General features: G+C 43.1%; 1 long non-coding RNA gene across 1 annotated transcript in view; it reads right to left on the bottom strand.

Moving 5' to 3' along the window:
• Positions 1-18248, bottom strand: part of LOC144792950 (uncharacterized) — a 221344-nt gene that overhangs the window by 21705 nt on the left and 181391 nt on the right. The window contains exons 2-4 of the long non-coding RNA XR_013602641.1: positions 16947-17073; positions 16452-16559; positions 11106-11237 (exon numbers count right to left, since the gene is read on the bottom strand). This is a non-coding gene — a long non-coding RNA (uncharacterized LOC144792950). The remainder of the gene's footprint in view (positions 1-11105; positions 11238-16451; positions 16560-16946; positions 17074-18248) is intronic.

An 18248-nucleotide genomic window follows, 5' to 3' on the forward strand; every position in this document is an offset into this window, starting at 1 on the left:
ACAACAAAGAAGTAGAGATATGCCTGGTTAACGCATACGTCCACCATAAACACAGAGTCAAAGACTCCAACTCAATTTCCATCCAACTAGCAGAGTATGTCTCTAAATGGAAAAACCACTCCTCCTTTTGACTGGGGACTTCAACCAAAACATGCTTGTCTCATCAACAGAAGAAGAGGCTCTGGCTTTAAACATAATCTATACCATTCCATCACAAAGCTCCCCGCCAAGCAGGAAAAAGTATCCAAATAACGCTTTACTTAAAGAACTAGAACATCAAAACCTTCGGGCACTAAATGGAAGATTTCTTACTGACTCCCCGCCAGTAGAAACATTCTGCTCACAAACAGCCAGCTCAATCCTGGAATATACATTTGCCAGTCTGGACCTATTTCCCCACATCCTGGCATTCAGAATGGGGGACAAGGGCGAAAGCGATCATCGTCCCGAGGAATGCCATTTATCAGCAAAGACGCCCACTGCACTCAAACCAGACAGAACAATAGGGTTGATCCATTCTATTAACCAAAAAAGGATCAAATGCACGGCAACCAATCTAACAACTCTGGCCGAAACTGCCCTCCAATTATATGACACACAAAAACCAAATGCGGCCGGGTACATCCAACATTGGGAGCAATACACTGGATCTCTGCACCATGAACTGGCAACCAAGTCAGCCCCAAAAAGCAATGTTCACAAAGAGGGCATGAAGATGAACTTAAAAAAAGGATCTAGAGAAGAACTAAGGCTACACAAAAGATTAGTCAACGTGACTTTACGGAAGTTAAGATCAACGCCTGAAAATCCTTATCTTCGGATGGAGCTGAGGAAACGAAGAGCGGAGTTCAAACGCATAAAATCGAACATAAAAAAAGATGCTGAAAAACGAAACATGGGCAAAACTACTACAGGATACCAAGAGTAGCAACAGCGCACATTTTTGGCAAACAGTAAACAGGATTCTGCGCCCACAAAACAACGAACCAGGCTCCCACATCATAGAACAGTCATGGATCAACTATCTCTCCAGCCACTTCAACAACTACCCGGAAAAGGCAGGAGCACAGGAATTCAACAACACAGAGCCCGATTCTATAATGCCTTTGTTGGAGCCCCCAATCATGAGGGAGCAAGGTCTACCCGAAAACATCATGGATGCACCAGCCACTCAGCAAATATTACTAATAAAAAAACAGATTTGCAAAGGTAGGAAAGAAGGCGCTCCAGGACCCAACGAAATACCGCCACCTATTTTTAAGGAAAAGATCACAGAATGGGCCACTATTATGCAACTGTTATTCTCTGAAGTCAGACTGCTAAATAAAATCCCAGAATCCTGGAGAGGGTCGACGATTGTCCCCATATATAAAAAAGGCGACAAAATTGACCCAAACAATTACCGTCTAGTAGCCCTCATTGATAATGAGGCAAAATACTTTGTGGGAACTATCTTGGAGGAGATTCTCTCATGAGCGGATCTAAAACAGATCATACCATTGAACCAGACTGGCTTCCGGAAAAAAACTGGAACAGCTACAAATATTCTGGCTATCTCTCTAATGATTGATGTAGCAAAAACAAAAAAACTGCCGCTGCACATGTGCTATATTGATTTTAGTGCGACGTTTGATAACATCGAGAGAGACAGACTCTGGGGGAAACTGGAACAATGGGGAATACCACAACAAACACTAAGTATGCTGAAGCTTCTTCACTCTGACACCTGGGTGCAGGTGAAGTTAGGAGGCGGCACACATCTGGCATCCAAAGTCTGCACCACCAAAGGACTCAAGCAAGGGTGCGTGCTTGCCCCAATATTGTTCAACCTGTACATGGCGGATCTGCCAGGCATACTAAACACATGCAACTTTCACTACCCGAGGTTGGGAGGGAAAACTTTGAGTAACCTTCTGTGCGCAGATGATGTTGTGCTATTGATCCACACCTACATCGGCCTCCAACAGCTACTGAATCAAATGCATTTGTATGCCATGGAAAACAAACTAAATATAAATTGGAGCAAAACACGCACCATGTCGATAAACATACACAAAAAGCCTCAGAAGTCTTGGACACTGGGCGGTCAAAAAATAGAGCCTGCTTCCGCCTACAAATATTTGGGAGTCTTTTTCGACCGAGAAGGTTCATTTGCACAGCAAAAGCAGGAAGTAAAAAGGAGGGGGTCTTGCATTGCCGCCACATTAAAAAGTATAGCTAACCAACTGACGGGCCCAATTCTGACTCCCTACCTGAAAGTCATCCATGCTAAATTACTACCTTCCATCTGCTACGGCAGCGAGGCTTTGCGCGGGAGAGATTCCAAGATCCTGGATATAATCCAGACAAAAGCCTATAGAACAATGTTTTCGCTCCCATCCTATACATCGCCCGCCCAAGTCAGGTTAGAATTTGGATTATAAAAACAAACTCTTGCAAGACAGGGCGCTTATATTATTTGCTGCCACAAACTCCGTTCTGCTACCACCAACACTCTAAACTTGCTGCTATGGCAAGATATACAAAGCAGGGACGGATCTCAGGCAAGAACTTATCTGAAGGCAGCCTTGGGGGCCACCAACCTAACAGCGATGTGGGACATGCAACTCGGGCACAATGCGTTTAAAAAGTTGGTTTGGAAAACCATCAAATCTCTTTCACTATTAGAGGAAAAAGAGACCTTTGCCAAAAGAAATAATGCGTGGATGATTTTAGACTCTTATAAATCCCTGACACCACAACCGTATTTCAGTCAGCGCTACCCCAAGGCAATAAAATTGAAGTTCCTAAAACACAGATTAGGGGTCTTGCCCACCAGAGAGCATTTTCCACCATGGCTCAGGAGCAACGGCCATGACGCCTGCATTTTTTGCAACAAAGAGAAGGGTGACATACTTCACATAACCTGTCTCTGCCAAGAGCTATGGCCAGCTCACCAACAGCTCCTAAAGGACCAGCTCAAGCAGATAGGAACATTGTCACAGAAAATATATAGACGCTTATCAAAATTCAAGGAATATGCTCTCCTGTCTTAAAAGAAACTCTCCTGGTCATCAGATCGGGTTTTTTATTGTATGCTCTTTTAATGATGACTTAATGAATTGATTTTCTTATGAGATTTTAAAGATTTTTGTAAAATGTTGGCACTGGTTTTAATTAACTATGCATAATAAATTTACCTTACCTTACACCCTTATCCCTGCAACAATGCTGCATTTCCCAATTTACCTTACGCCAAGCCCTTTCAATTTTATTATGCTTGACAGGTCCTCTACAAACTGTTCTTGCTACCAATGCCACCCACAAAACATCCATCCCTGTCCACATTCTGGGAATCAACTCAAGATCTTTTTTTATTTATTTTAATAATCCCAATCCAAATAGTTGTACTAAGTCATTTCCCCCAGGTGAATTAACAGCACCTCTGGGCACGATCTTACTTGTACCAACCTTTATAAACATGGCAAAAGTCGACAAAAATTAATTCCCCCGCCCTACCCCACCATTCAATCTTTATTATATCTGAACAAAAACCCAAGTTTTTCCCAAAAGGACGGTTGTCTGCTTGTTCTGCTGCTCATTTAAGGAAAGAATGTCTAACGATCCATATCGAAAGAGTTGCCATTCTGGGTCTGGCTACACAACATAAAATAAAATGAAGATGTGTTCGCTTAAATTGGATATTTCTTCCAACTTCCTAATGTACAATAAGTAATAGTCTGATGCCCATCTACCTGATTTGATTGTCTCTTTCATTGGAAAAACCCAACCTGTGTGCCTCGGACGCTGCTCCAATCCTAAATGAATGTTTTACTAAACTCTAGTATTTTCCCACCAGTTCCTTCTATACTTTCATCATAACCCCCAATAATTGGGATGCCACTAACCTCTTTTCCATTGGCACACAGCCTGTGTGCGCCTCCTCTGGTGCTCCGAATTCTTGACATGCACATGCAGGGCATACCTACTCTTTAATATGTTGAACTTGACTTTCGCCACTATTCCTGTTTAATTGGTTTTGGATTTTATCAAGTGCAATCTCAATTTACCTTCACGCCTATTAGCATCCCTAACCTTTAATCCACCAGTTCTGCCCATACCAAGTAACTCTGAAACCCTAAAAGCCCAAAAAATAACCGCAACATTCACAACCTAAACAATAACATCACAAATGGCTTCATAACCCTGAAAGAATTTACCATAAAAAATTATTATCCTACGAACTTCCCTGCAATTGTGACGGCTGCAATTCCTCTGTCAATGTTACCGATAATAGATAGGACTACATAATCACATCTGACTTCCATGCTTTTTAATCTTGCCCTCTGCTACATGCACCACTGTTCAACAATTCTTTCCATTCCTGCCTGTATGCTGTCTGGTACTTGATGCAATCCAATTTTCCATCAGTTTTAAAATTCTCAGACTCCTAGGGCCATATGTACAAGGAAATGGTGCAGCGCTGCAGCACATTTTGCAGCGCCACACTGCGCCATTTCAAACATGCAGAGATGCACCATATTTACAAGAAGATGGCGCACACCTGTGTTTTCCTTTGTACTGGCGCCTAATATAGTTGCCTAGCACCAACATAGACACCCTTGCACCATTGTGTAAGGGTGCCTGCATTGCAGGGATGATTTTTTTATGTGCAGGAAGGGGTCCCTTGCTGCACAAAAACAACACATTTATAGTGCTTTGCTCTTTCCATGTGTTCTGCAGAATGCAGCACACAGAAAAAGCAAAAACAAGGAGAAATACAACTATTTCTCCTCGTTGTGCCAATCTCATGCCTGCTTTTGCATGATGTTAGTTTTTGGTGCTGCCTCAGACTTACTCATCTTTGTAAATCTAGGGCTGCATCTAAAAGTAATGGATGTTGTGGTGGAACACCCACAGCAACACTCATTGCATGCAATTTTCCCACAGCTACCTGCATGAAAGGATACCATATTTGCAAAGCAGCGTTAAGTCATGCAAAGTGGCTCAATGCTGGTTTGTAAATATGGTTCAGGGCATTGCTCCACTGGAACGTAGTAAAAAAAAGAGGTTGTAGAAGCGCAATCCCCTTGTAAATATGTCCTCTAGTTCCCAAATTTCTTTTGGTACCTTAGTCTTTTTCAGATCTGCTCCGGGCACCAAACCATGTAATCGCTGTCAGTGTGAATGAGACATGAGTCTGCAATGGTACTGTCCATACCTGGAATGTGTTTGGCTCTAAAGACAATGTTGAAAATTGAACTTCCTAGCCTGAAGCCCTGCAATATTGTCAAAAGACATCTATCTTTTGCCTTTTAGCCATTTTCCAGCTCTACAACTTTTCTATTGTTAACATGAAAAGTCCCTATTTTGTTAGCTAACCTTAGGCTCCACACATATTAATTGCCACCAGCAAGGGGAAAAAAACAGAAAAGCATTGGGATGGTCCTCTGTAAGAGCACCATCTTCCTTCACAAAATAGTCTATAACCATTTAAATCTGAGCATTTGAAAAGATATGAATCCTCCAAACAAAATCATCATCCAGTGACAACATCGTCACTCCATTGAAGCCCTTTAAAAACAGTAGCCAAACTTGCACAGCTGCACCAACTGAAGCTGAGATCCTAATCCTATAGTGTGGTAATTCTGCCCCTGCTATGGCAAAACCAATGTAATGACAAAATACTCTCCCCGCTCTCACAACACAACACGCAAACTTGAAATGAGCTAGAACTTTTTGCACCTATCTCAGCTGTAATTAAGACACTGCAATTGCCTCCTCAAAAAGTATCCCTGAAAACGCGCTCTATGGCAATCTGGCTTCCATTCGAACAGTGTCTAACTCAGGGCCTAGAAAGACAATACATGTGCTTGGGTTTTCAATTTTTTCTGGTGCCAAGGGCACCACAAACTCTTGCACCATGCTTGGATATTTTTTTAATGCTTCACCACATGCGCCTGTGTCACAACCACCAATGAATAGGAAGTCATCAAAGTAATGAATTACCAGCTCATGACCACTTCGGAATGTGAAGCACCATTGCAGGAGCGTTTTGAAAGTCTCAAACAACCTGCAGAAAATAGCGCATCCCCTGGGTGACACCTTGTCAACATAAAGCTCATTGTCAAACTGCAGACCCAATACAGAGAAATCCAGTTGATGAATTGGACGTAACAAGAAAGCTAAATTGATATCACATTTAGCCAGTTCCTAGCCAACCTGGAATCTTCTTCCAAAGGCCATAGCCACATCTACAGAGATGAATTGTGCAACTGTATCCTCTTGTGGAATAAAATAATTTATAAACGAACCTTCAGGCCATGATAGATGATGAATCAACCTGAACCCACCATCAGTTTTCTTCGGTACCACGCCTAGTGGGGATACAATCAAATTAGGCAGAGGCTAGAATGCAAAAGGGCCTGCCACCCTCCCTTCAGGTACCTCTTTTAACAGTTGACTCTCACCACCAGCTGATGTCACCTAGCTGATTTCAAATTTTCCGCAAATGTCTTTTGTCTGGGGCCCTGATAACCTAAACAGAAACCTTCTTTAAACACCCATTTCCAAAATCAATGCATCCTCTCTCTTAGGGTATAAAGCCAGCCAGGTGCTCAAAACTTCAACTTTAACTGGAGTTAAAGCCCTTGTTACCAGGCTCCAACTGTCCTCCCCTTCCTCATCCTTGACCACGGAAACTAAAATTTGCTGCTCCCCAAAGCACTGCAAACAACGTACTTTCGCCACATTTTGCACATTCATGATTATATTTGCATGGGTTTCTATGGCAGTATCCCCTTGTTGAAATTCTAGCATGCCCTCTGGCTCCCCCTGAACTCAACCCCATGCACCCACCACCCAAGTTGGACCGCCCCATAAAGGGCTGATATTGCACTGCTAGACCACTTGCAGTGTGCAGTGTGGGTGGTGTGCGTTTCGGATACATCCACTGCAGCCACAATTCCTTGTCAGTCTCTCCCCATGGTTTGTCAGGTTTGGGCACCAGCCCTGCCCTAAACTCTTCATTGTAATGTTACTATGCAAAGCCAACAATTTCCATATGAGTATTTCTGATGGTATCTATATATTTACATATGGACACATACCTATCTGGAAATCTTTCAAAATATATACTGGCTTAAATCAAAAATGTTCTTGTTTTTGTGACTTTTTGACTTTATTTCACCTTCTTTTTGTATTTCTTTCTTCTTTACTTTCCCTTCCTTTCCCTTCTTATTTATACCCCTCTCAGCACCATGGCAAAAGGACGACTTCCTGGGGGCGTCACCATCGCCCAGGTGTGCAGTCCTGGGTGATCCTTGGAGAGGAAGAGGTGTCAGAAGTAGTTTTCTTTGTGCAGCGCCACTTCTCCTCTATGCGGGCAACAGGTGGCAGGCCCGGTAGCAGCTACCCCCTGTGGGAGCATGAGCAACACTAGGGGATGGTGCGCCGGTGTGTGCTGAGCACTATCCAGGTTTGACGCACTGCCCAGCAGCTGATGCACCACTGGGCGGACCTTCTGGACTGGGTACAGGACCTGCTAGACCTGCTAGGTTCCGTTTTAATGAAGTATGTGACTGTGTTTGCTTTTCATTAAACATTTTGAGGCGATTATTAACTACATAACTAATCTGTTTTTTATTGATCTTCCTAATTTCTTTAATCAGCACCCAAGGGCCAGGAGAAGGACGTTTCTTAGGGTCCGGGACAAGCTGGTCAGCCGGCGCCAAATACCTGCGGCACTGCCAATTGCTCTGCTGGTCCCAGTAAATCCTTTTATGATGTTGTAGACTTCTTAGGGTAGGCTCTTGGGGTAGAAGAATGTTGGTGCTGCTGTCTATTGTGAATATTCATACAGCAGGCCCAAGTAAGCAATTATTATAAAAATCACCATGTATGTTTGTTGAGAAGACTTTCCTTTCCTGCTTATGTCTAGCTCTAACTCCGTTCATGAGAGAATAGCCATGGTAATCATGGACCACCCACATCCCCCCCAATGTAGTGTGCTGCAGACTCATTCATTTATAGTTACAGAATGCCAGTAGTTTCCCATGACAGTGCAGCAAGGCTGGGAAAAAAGTAAGAGGTCTTACTCCCAATGCATTTGCCAACCAACACCATATGCCTTTCATTGATGATTATTCCACTCCTGGCTTGTCTAACTTTGTGAACCAACCAATAAAATGCCCGAAGTGATATTAGGAAGATACTGACGTGCTAGTTGAACTGTAGTGCTGCATTGCAGTTGTATGTGGAGTTGCGTACCTGGCATCTAAATTATGTACAATATTTTATTATAGCCACACAGAACATCGGTGATGCCGGTTCCAGTGCTGCTGCAGGTGGAGATGGGTAGGTTGGAGGGGGAAAAGTGTCATCAGGGATGGGCACTGGAAAGTCTTTATTTTCTTGCAATTATTATCCTCACTAGCTATTGCCATGGCATCGTTTGTCGTCATAAAGATATGAACGTGAAGTGAACTTCTCGCCTCATCTTTACCAGCCACAGCGGTGATTCAGTTATTATTTTACAACCTCTTCTATCTGCAACTTGACAAAATCCCACATAATGAGCGTTGATGGCGTGAGGGAGATATTAAAGAATGGAAGGTAACTTAAAAGAAAGGAAACGGTTTTTAAGCGAGAGGGTGGGTGAGTATAAGTGTGCATGGGTGGCTAAAGGGATAGATGGGCGTAAGGATGGTTTGAAGAAAGGGTTGCTATTGAATGGGTGAATAATGGACTGGAAATGTTGGTGAAAGACTGGATGGGAGAAAGTAACACTTAATATGGTGGCTATGGAAGAATTAGAATAAAAGGATGAATGGTATTTGGATTGTTTGGATGAACAAGCAAGGCAGCTCTTTGCTAGCCTTGTTTATGTAGGGTTATCAATATCATTCAAAGCTACGGTTCTGAGTGGATGTTATTTATTTTTATTCTTTGTTCTACTCCCTTGACTCGCTGTATTTTTTAAGTGAGTCCGATCTATTCTACCTATCATTCATCATCCTCCCGACCTGACCCTGGCATTTTTTCTAACTATAATTGAAGTGCAGTGTGGGTCATTCAATTAGTGACTGCAGTGTTGTCTGTGCAATGTGTGTCTGCTTCTGTTAATACAGTATTTACAATGTTTTCAATGCATTGCAAACTGAACACAAGTTGTGTTCTCCCTTCTCCCACTCAGTCACCTGTAGTACTTTACTCCTTTAGTTTTTCCTAAGTTTGTCTGTAACAGCTACCAAATTGTAAAATCCATCCTTGGCACGTGCCACATTTAATTCGATACCCATGTGACGTGAATATAGAATATATTTAATGGTTTCACATAGCAGATTTAATTTACATTTGTTCAGATTTTTCCCTTTCGAATTGTACCATGACTGAATAAGCCAAAGATGATGAATCGGTGATCAGTGTAGTGGCTCCTCTATTCTATATTTAAAATAAATCTCTACCCTACCTGTCTAATACTCCCTTTACCCTACTCCCTTCAGTAGAGAAACTCAAGTTTCCTTTCCTTTGTTACTTCCCAGCAAATGAATTTTTGGGAAATAAGTTGCGGGGGGCGAGGCAACAAAGTAAAGTGGAAGCAAGTGCACAATTTGATGTCAAGTTTGGCATATAGGATACACAGTGAAGAATGTGCCAAATAAAATTTGTATAGCCCTTTACTTTACCTGTAATGCAGTCCAGTAGATTCACTTTCCTCAAAGTCTACTTATGGCAGACAGGATACAATAATAACATCCACAATTCATACGTTAGATGTGTAATCTAGTGCAGGGCCTTTGCAATTAACTATAGATAATTGTCAACTACAGCTGAAGACATTAGTAAACTAGCCAAGGCGCTGGCTAGCAATTGAGCATGGCTTTATTATTTTAGTACCACACATAACCTGTATTCTATATAGTGCATATTGTCGTACTTATTAAATAGAAGTCATTTATTTTTCAACCCAAAGTGTTTTACTATGTTTATAGTAGCTTGAAAAGCCTTCAGAAGAAAGACAACTAATCAAATCCCTGTTTTTAATCCTGTGATGTAATTCTCTGCCTCTGAATACTTTTCTGCCACACAGACCGTGCCTTTTTATGTTTGGCAACATGTGTGGGTAAAACATAAAATTTCCTTTGTGACTCTCCTAACAATAATCACATCAAATAAGTTCAAATGGCCCTAGGAGACCAGCAATGCACTGCTACTGTGCCTCCTAGTAATATAAAACAATTGTTTGCACAGAGCATTACGACCTTTTTGTCTTTTTTGTTTTTCTCAATATAGCTGCTCCTGCTGGTTCAGCCGGACCACCTACCACGCAGGACATAGCAGCCCATTTGTGGTGACAGACTGGAGCGTATCCAGCTGGAATACCGGTGGCTTGTGTCCTGGAAGTGGAGGAGGAGGAACAGAACACAAAATAGACGGGCGCCAGTGCAGCCGGTCCCCCTCAGCTTCCAGCCTCCCGGCCATCCCATCACCAGTGATGCCGCAAGCTAACTGCTGCCACCCCCACCACACTGACAAAAGGCCATTTCTGCGCCACTTCCTGCTGTGGGTGGCACCATCAAGGGTCAGCTCACCACAATGGAGCAGAGCCTGAACCAGCTCTTTACCAACATTCATAATGCCCTCTTCTTGGCATTTTTTACATTTTATGTTTTGGTGGGAGGGATTTGTTGTTTGTTGGTGCTGGTTGGAGATGGTGGCAAGGGAGTTGGGATTGGAGAGACTTTTTCTTGGACTTTTAGAGTTTTGGGGTTTGGGTCAATTTTGTTGGGGGAGAGGGGTGGGTATGTTGTTTGGGTGGGGTTTGTAAATAAATAAAGGGGAAAACTATTTTATTCAATCTAAATGTATGCCTGAAGTAGTTTCTTTTACTTTTACTTTGGACTGCTGCCTTCAATTAGTTTTACGCAGCCTGTTTTTGTGCTTGTAACTTAAGAGAGAGCTTAACACTTATTCATAGAGTCTAGACTTATACTTCTCTAACTATCTTGACCATTATGGGCGAAGGTGCCATTATTGCCTATATTGTGTAGAACTATCTAGATGAACAAAAGTAGCAGTTAGTTACTGTCTTACTAAATTACATTCATCCATACTAGTTGTCTCACCTGAATATACCTGCAGCAATAACAAGGAAGGCATCACAACTTCACAATCGAGCTCCAACTTCCAGTTCCACCAAGGTGAGCTCCAACGGTAGGATTGATCTGACAGATCGATTGATTATCAATCATAGGCAACTACATGGAAATAGAAAGTCTGAGTTAGTGGATTATATATTTATCAAAGATTTACAAAGAATTGACACCACCAGAGTGTTACATAGTGACACAATGAGAATGCCTGATTCTGCTAAAATAGGAAAAATAGCAATACTAGTAACTTTTGGCTAATTTGGAGCAAGCAGTATTATTTGTGAAATCTTCCAAGTCGTAGAAAATGGACTCAAAGTCTGCAATGGACATGCTTAGGTTAGGCATTTTTGGTTAGGAAACACATGGCCTGAATGATGATGATGACAACTGAGGCTCTTCATTCTGTATCTAAAATATGGATCATTTTTAATGAGGGGTTGATAATGGGCTAGTGTTTGCTTCTGCTTAGAAGATTCTACAGTAAGTTGGTGTCGCTTTCACCACATCCGCCTACCGAGTGTGTGATTCATTGATGGCGTAATTTAAGCCTCATCTCAATAAATCACACAGTTCGGGGGAAGAGAGTTCGGGGTTTGATGAATGGATGGGTAAGGGGATGTGGGGAAAGGTTTGACAAAGACAAACACTACACTGATTGCTAGTGTGAGTGGTATGTCTGCACGTCCTGAGGCGGAAGCCGGGACCGACGCTGGTGACATTGCGATTTGCTGCTATTGTTGCTGTGATTTGTTTTAAAAGCGCTACATATCTGTTCTCCATTTTAATAGCCATATTGCACATTTGCACAATCTTTTAATATTACCGAACCGGAGACAACTTCCCCCGTGGGTCCCGCCATCTTTGGTGAGGAGTCGGCCGAGCAGTCTAGTGCTCTTCCCCTCCCGCCCCTTCTCACATAAAATGGCACCCTATCCTAGAAAGCGCAGTGGACGAGCACAGCGGGCGCGCCAGCGGCGCGCCAAAGGCGAGCCCGTCTGCGCCCGTCCGCGCCGGACCCGCGCCTAGTGCCAGGACCTCTGATCGGATTCATGCCGATCATACTTTACGGCATACTTATAACAGAGATACCTTGTGTGCTCTAAGGGGCGGCATCAACCCCACAGGCTGCATTACTCTGGAAATGGGGGATGACGCACGGAAGAATCCTCACCAGTGCGTTAACTGCTCACAGGTTTTGCCCAGACTGGACTGGCAACCTATTGCACCCCCCAGGGCCTATAATAAAATGCCAGTGAGGAAAGAACACCCCTCCGTGAAGTGTCTACTCTTTAACGCTAGATCACTGGTTAAACACAGTTTAGAAGTAGCGGATTTAATTCTAGACGCCGGAGTAACGATAGCATTTATCACTGAATCATGGACCGACGCCGCCTCGGGTCCAGATATTGTCAACGCCACGCCACCGGAGTATGTCTGCTATACTCAAAATCGGGAAAAGAGGAAAGGCGAAGGCTTGGCTATTATCTACCACAACTCAATCAGAGGATCCTTTCAACCTGGACTTATAGGTCTAGAGGAGGCTCTTCTGTTTAATCTCACTTTATCGGATCATCATACCCTCAGAGGCTGCCTAGTTTACAGGCCTCCAGGGACCAAAGCTCCATTTGTTACAGCTCTGAGTAACCTACTTGAAGTAGCGGTATGTACCCAATCCTTCACACTATTGGGGGATTTTAATTTCCACCTCGAATGCGGTTCGGATCCAGACACGCGTGATCTGATTGATTTACTGCAGGGGTGGATTTGAAGCAACGGTCTGTGGTCCGACGCATAAGGCAGGACATACCCTAGATGGTATCTTCTCCAATCATTCCAACTTAGAAGTACTAACAGTACAGCCGGTCTCCTGGTCGGATCATTCAGCAGTCCATTTTAATTTTACTCTAGCTCCCACCGTGAGACCTTGTAAAGCTAAAAATGCACCAAGACAGGTTAAGAAATGGAATAACATAAATGGTGAGATGCTGGAGGGCGTATTAAAAACATCTTTGTTGCCCATCTCAGGTAATGTGGAGGAAGCTGCCTCAGCCTACACTAATTGGTTCGACTCAGCATGTTTGCAACTGGCTCCCCCCAAAATTATCCATTCCACGCGTTCAAACCCTTCCGCCCCCTGGTTCTCTGACCAGATCAGGGACCATAAAATTCTTTGTAAAAAAATGGAAAGAGCATGGCGGACAAATTACAGAGAGGCAGACAAAAAATTACTCAATATTGAGCAAAGAGTCTATAAAGAAATGATACAACTGGCAAAACGCATTTTCTTCACAAAACGGATTAAGGAAGCCAGCAATGCCCCGAAGGAACTTTTCCGGACGGTGTCATCTCTGGCAGTCCCCAAGACCATATAGATACCCCCTAGTCTCCAACTTTGTGATAATCTCGCCAGTTTCTTCCTGGACAAAGTGGATAAGATTTTCTCTTCTCTTGACAATCAAGTCAGGGCTCCCTCCCCCACTGCTGGTCTAGAGACGGACAGTAATTCGGAAAAACTCCGTCAATTCACCCAAATCAGTGAGGAGGAGGTAGTGAGCCGACTACAGAGGATAAAGTCGGGCTCCCCTCATGATCCTTGTCCTGCCGCAATTGCCAAGTTAACTCCGGCCCTTATTGCTGCAGGACTCACCCCCCTTTTCAACCTCATGTTGGATAGTGGGGAATTCCCCTCAAAATGGAAACAAGCATCCATTCTGCCCCTTCTGAAAAAATCCAACCTGGACATAACCGAGATGAACAACTATCGGCCTATTGCCAGGTTACCCCTCCCAGCTAAAATCATGGAGGACATTTTAAATACTCAGCTGAGTACTTTCTTGAGAACAGGAGAAGATCTAGATCCATCTCAACATGGATTTCGAGCCGAGCACAGTACGTAATCGGCTCTGATCAAGTCTGTGGAAGACATCAGAGGAGTGATGGATGCAGGAGGCAGAGCCGCCGTGATCCTGTTGGATCTTTCTGCGGCCTTCGACACGGGCCATCACAAGTTGTTGATGGACCGGTTGGGGGCCTGTGGAATTCAAGGAAAGGCACTAAAGATCTTACAGGCCTTCCTTTCCAATAGGACTCAGACGGTGGCCCTGGGGGACTTTGAATCACGTCCATTTGTGCTTTCCTGTGGAGTTCCCCAGGGGTCTTCCCTGAGTCCGACCCTTTTTAACGTGTATGTCTCCACCCTAGCGCCCGTTATTCGAACCTTTGGCTTTAATCTCACAGCATATGCAGACGACACACAGATTGTAGTGTCGCTGCTTCCAGGTGAAATAGACAATACGGCAGACAGGTTTAGAGGCTGTATGCGAGAAGTGGGCAACTGGATGGCACAAAACTGTCTTAAGCTTAACTCAGCAAAGACGGAAGTGTTACTCTTTGGTTCCAAGGATAACTTCTGGTCCCCAAGGTGGTGGCCAGAAGAAATGGGAACCCTCCCCTCGCCAGTGACCAAGGTTAAAAATCTGGGTATACTGATGGACGAATCATTGTCCTTTAAACCACAGATCAATGCACTATCCTCAACAACGCATTACATCCTTAAAACCATTCGGAAAGTCCTGCCACTTTTGGCGGCAGAACATAGGAAAACAGTGGTAACAGGACTGGTGCTCTCACGCCTAGATTACTGCAACGGCCTTATGCTGAATGCCCAACAGGGCGTACTAAACAAGCTCCAGATCCTGCAGAATGCAGCCGCTCGCCTGATCACGGGCACCCCTAAGTTTGCTTCGGTAGCACAGGATTTGGTGAAGATACATTGGCTGCCAGTTCACAAAAGAATAGTCTGCAAAGCACTCTGCGTGGTCTTCAAGGCACTGCATGGCCTTGGCCCCCGATGTATGAAACTGCTTTTCCATTGGCATAAGCCTGCTAGATCCTTAAGATCTGGCGAACAGGCGTTGGTAACAGTTCCTAGAGTTAGGAAAGCGCGCTGGGGGGTAGGAGCTTTTCCCTGGGCGCAGCAGTAGCGTGGAATGGATTGCCATTAAATCTCAGACAGTCGTCGGACCTTTTAGCCTTTAGAAGAGCGCTAAAGACCTGGCTCTTTACACACTAAGCTCTTAGCTTCCACACACTGGATCAATCATTTAGCGCCAGGACACCTCCGGGTAACAGTGCGCTCTAAAAATGTGAAAAAATAAAAATAAAATAAATACAACACAAGGAACACATTCATCTGGGCAATACGCAGTAGCATATCATCCGTTTTCAATCTGTTGTTAGAAGAAAACAAAGTAATGAGTTTGACAGAGTACACATAAATGCTTTGCAAACAGTCCTTCTGCCCCAAAACCTAAATTATCAGATATCTAAGTGTTCTGTGTTCTAGGTTGGGGAGTAAACCCACCCAAACACTTCTCTCAGTTAATATGATTCTTAAAAGAAAATGATCATGTATTGCAAAATCAGGTGGCGCATCTGCATTCTCCTTAGGAATGTCTACTCTTTGGTGCCTGTCTGCACTGGTATGGCAGGTAAGCAGGAGTGTTGTTGAGCTCACGTAGCTTTCACCTTCCATTTGTGAAGGAGACTACATGAAGGCCTACAGATTGTAAAAGAGAAACTGTATTTTAGAGTCAAGGAGAAGGACAGAAGGAAGGTAAGCTTGATGAGGACTGTATTAAGAGGACTTAGAGGCAGAGCAATAAAAAAACAAGAGGGGGACTCAGAGTTTAATTTTTGCTACAAGTCCAAACACACACACCCAGAGCAGCATTCCATAAATGAACTTTTCTCTATTCCACATCGCTGAGTACTAGGCCTCAGACTCTTGGTTTAGCATTGAACTGAATTTGATAATTAATACATTTTTGCTTCTAGCTGTTGATGAGGTAGTCCTGCATATCCCACCCTTAGTTCTCCTACAATCCTCCTCCTCCTGACTCCAAGTAATGCCGTTCCAGTCCAGTTATCATCATCATGAATCATGACGTGGAGTACACTGCTGTTAAAGAACAAGTAGAGAAACAATTGAAGTACTCTGCATAGGTTTATATGTGTTGAAACAGAATTGCAGTATTTTGCATAGGTTTTTGTTTGTTAAATAAAGTGACTTCTGGTTTCTCAAGAACCAGAAAAAATTAGAACACCCTGCAACAAATCTGGATATGTGTGAAAGGGCTGATCACCTACAGGGAAAAAAATTAGAATCTATCACTCAAACCCCAAACAATGCAAGTCAATAATCATCTCAAGAACTTTCCTATATTAAGTTTCAACACTTTCTCCCTCACTGTCAGCCTCCACATCAATCATCACTCACAGTCATGCTATAATCTGATCACTTATTGGTGCAATGGTTACCTGTTCCTTTCCAAGCATGGCGGTAGGTACACTTTCTCCCCTTCAATGCTAGCAACAGATTTAAATTTGGCAATCCTGTAAACAAAACGAATGTCTGAAGCAGAGCTCCTAGATGAAAAAAACAGAAAGGATCATAGGAGCGGACCATACAGGTGAATTTATTTTTGCTAAGTACGTTTGTGAAGGCCAATCACCTCCAGGGAAAAATGATTGCCCACCTCTCAGGCCACAAACATTGCAAATCGATCATCTCAAGCAAGTACTCACATTACTGTTCAACACCCTCCCTCACTGTCTTCCACTACATAAATCATTAACTTAAATCATCACTCATGCAATCAGTCACTCACCATTGCAATTGTTGAAGTTACCTCTTCAGTCCAAGTACAGGTAGTTTAGGTATTTGGTATTCAATCATTTTTTAAGCAGGCAACACATTGGAAATTGGTTTTGGCAGGCAGTCTTGTAGATAATACATAATTTTATGAGGCATACCTTCTAGTGTTAAGTGATGCAGAAAGGGATAGGCATTAGGTAATAGGCATGCGAAGGAGGCAGGCATTGTCCCCAATGTCATGAAGGAATTGGAGGCTTCTTCAATGTACACTGGTCCATCTGCAATCTGGCAATACATATGGTACAAATAAAAAAAGGTGGGGCATGGTTAATCAGACACAAAAATAATAATGTTCCTCTACCAATTGTTGTGGGTTTTTTTGCAAAGAAAGAACTAAGTTTAATGATAACATTTTTCAAAGTTCTATGGGGGCACTGGCAAACTTAATACAGGAAATAGAGTTTGTCCTCAAACTCAGGTGAATCACCCAGAAGTTGGTCAGCTAACAAATGTAATTCCATTTCGAACCAATCAACCTACTCCTACTCCTGTGCTGCTGTTTCAGGAACGCTGTAAATGTTTGGTCCAAAATGTTGGTTAATTTTGATCATAGTCAATCTCTCCACGTTTTGAGTTGAGAGACTGGGCCTTCTCACTGGACAAACGCATTAAATGCACTGACACATGTTCAGCAGACACACTGGTGACAGAGCAAGCCAAATACTTTATTGCCAGCCTGCTGAACTCTGGCCATTGGCACATCTGCCATACCAATACATCAATGAATTTTGATCCACATAGACTTGTTTTGGGACATCCAGATACTCCATGGACAGTATTAAAAGAGACGGGCTTGCCGGGCAACCTTTTAGATATTTTAATTAGATTAAACTCATCTAATGCAGCACAGGTTAGGTGGGGGAAAAATAACCAGGTAACAGGAACCTACCCAGTCCAACGAGGGGTGAGACAGGGATGTGTGTTTGCCCCCCACTTGTTTTACCCTTTTTATCAATGGGGTGGTTGATTTTTTAGATAGAGATGGCTGTGATGCCCCTAAAATCGTTGCAAGAAGAGTACCTGCACTACTCTTCTCAGACAACACTCTTTTAATTTCCAAATCCCCGCAGGGTCTAAAACAACTTTTGAATGATTATATAAGATTTTGTGATGAGAGGGATCTGGTTTTAAATGAGGCCAAAACCAAGTACATGATTTTTAATAGAGGCACGGCTAAATTGTCCAAAAGACCTGTATTGGCTGGTAGTATTAAACTAGAGCAAGTCAAAGTCTTTAACTACTTAGGTACATGTCTGGCTTCTTGAATCAAGTGGTGTGCTCATATTGAGAAAATAAAGTTACAACACATCCATCAATGTGCCCACATTATTAAAATTCACCGGAAAATGATTTCTCGTCAAATTGCTCCAGCACTTGAAATCTACAACATCAAGGTATTG

This window comes from Lissotriton helveticus, chromosome 11 (genome assembly GCF_964261635.1).
Source record: "Lissotriton helveticus chromosome 11, aLisHel1.1, whole genome shotgun sequence".
In the NCBI taxonomy this organism is placed as follows: Eukaryota; Metazoa; Chordata; class Amphibia; order Caudata; family Salamandridae; genus Lissotriton; species Lissotriton helveticus.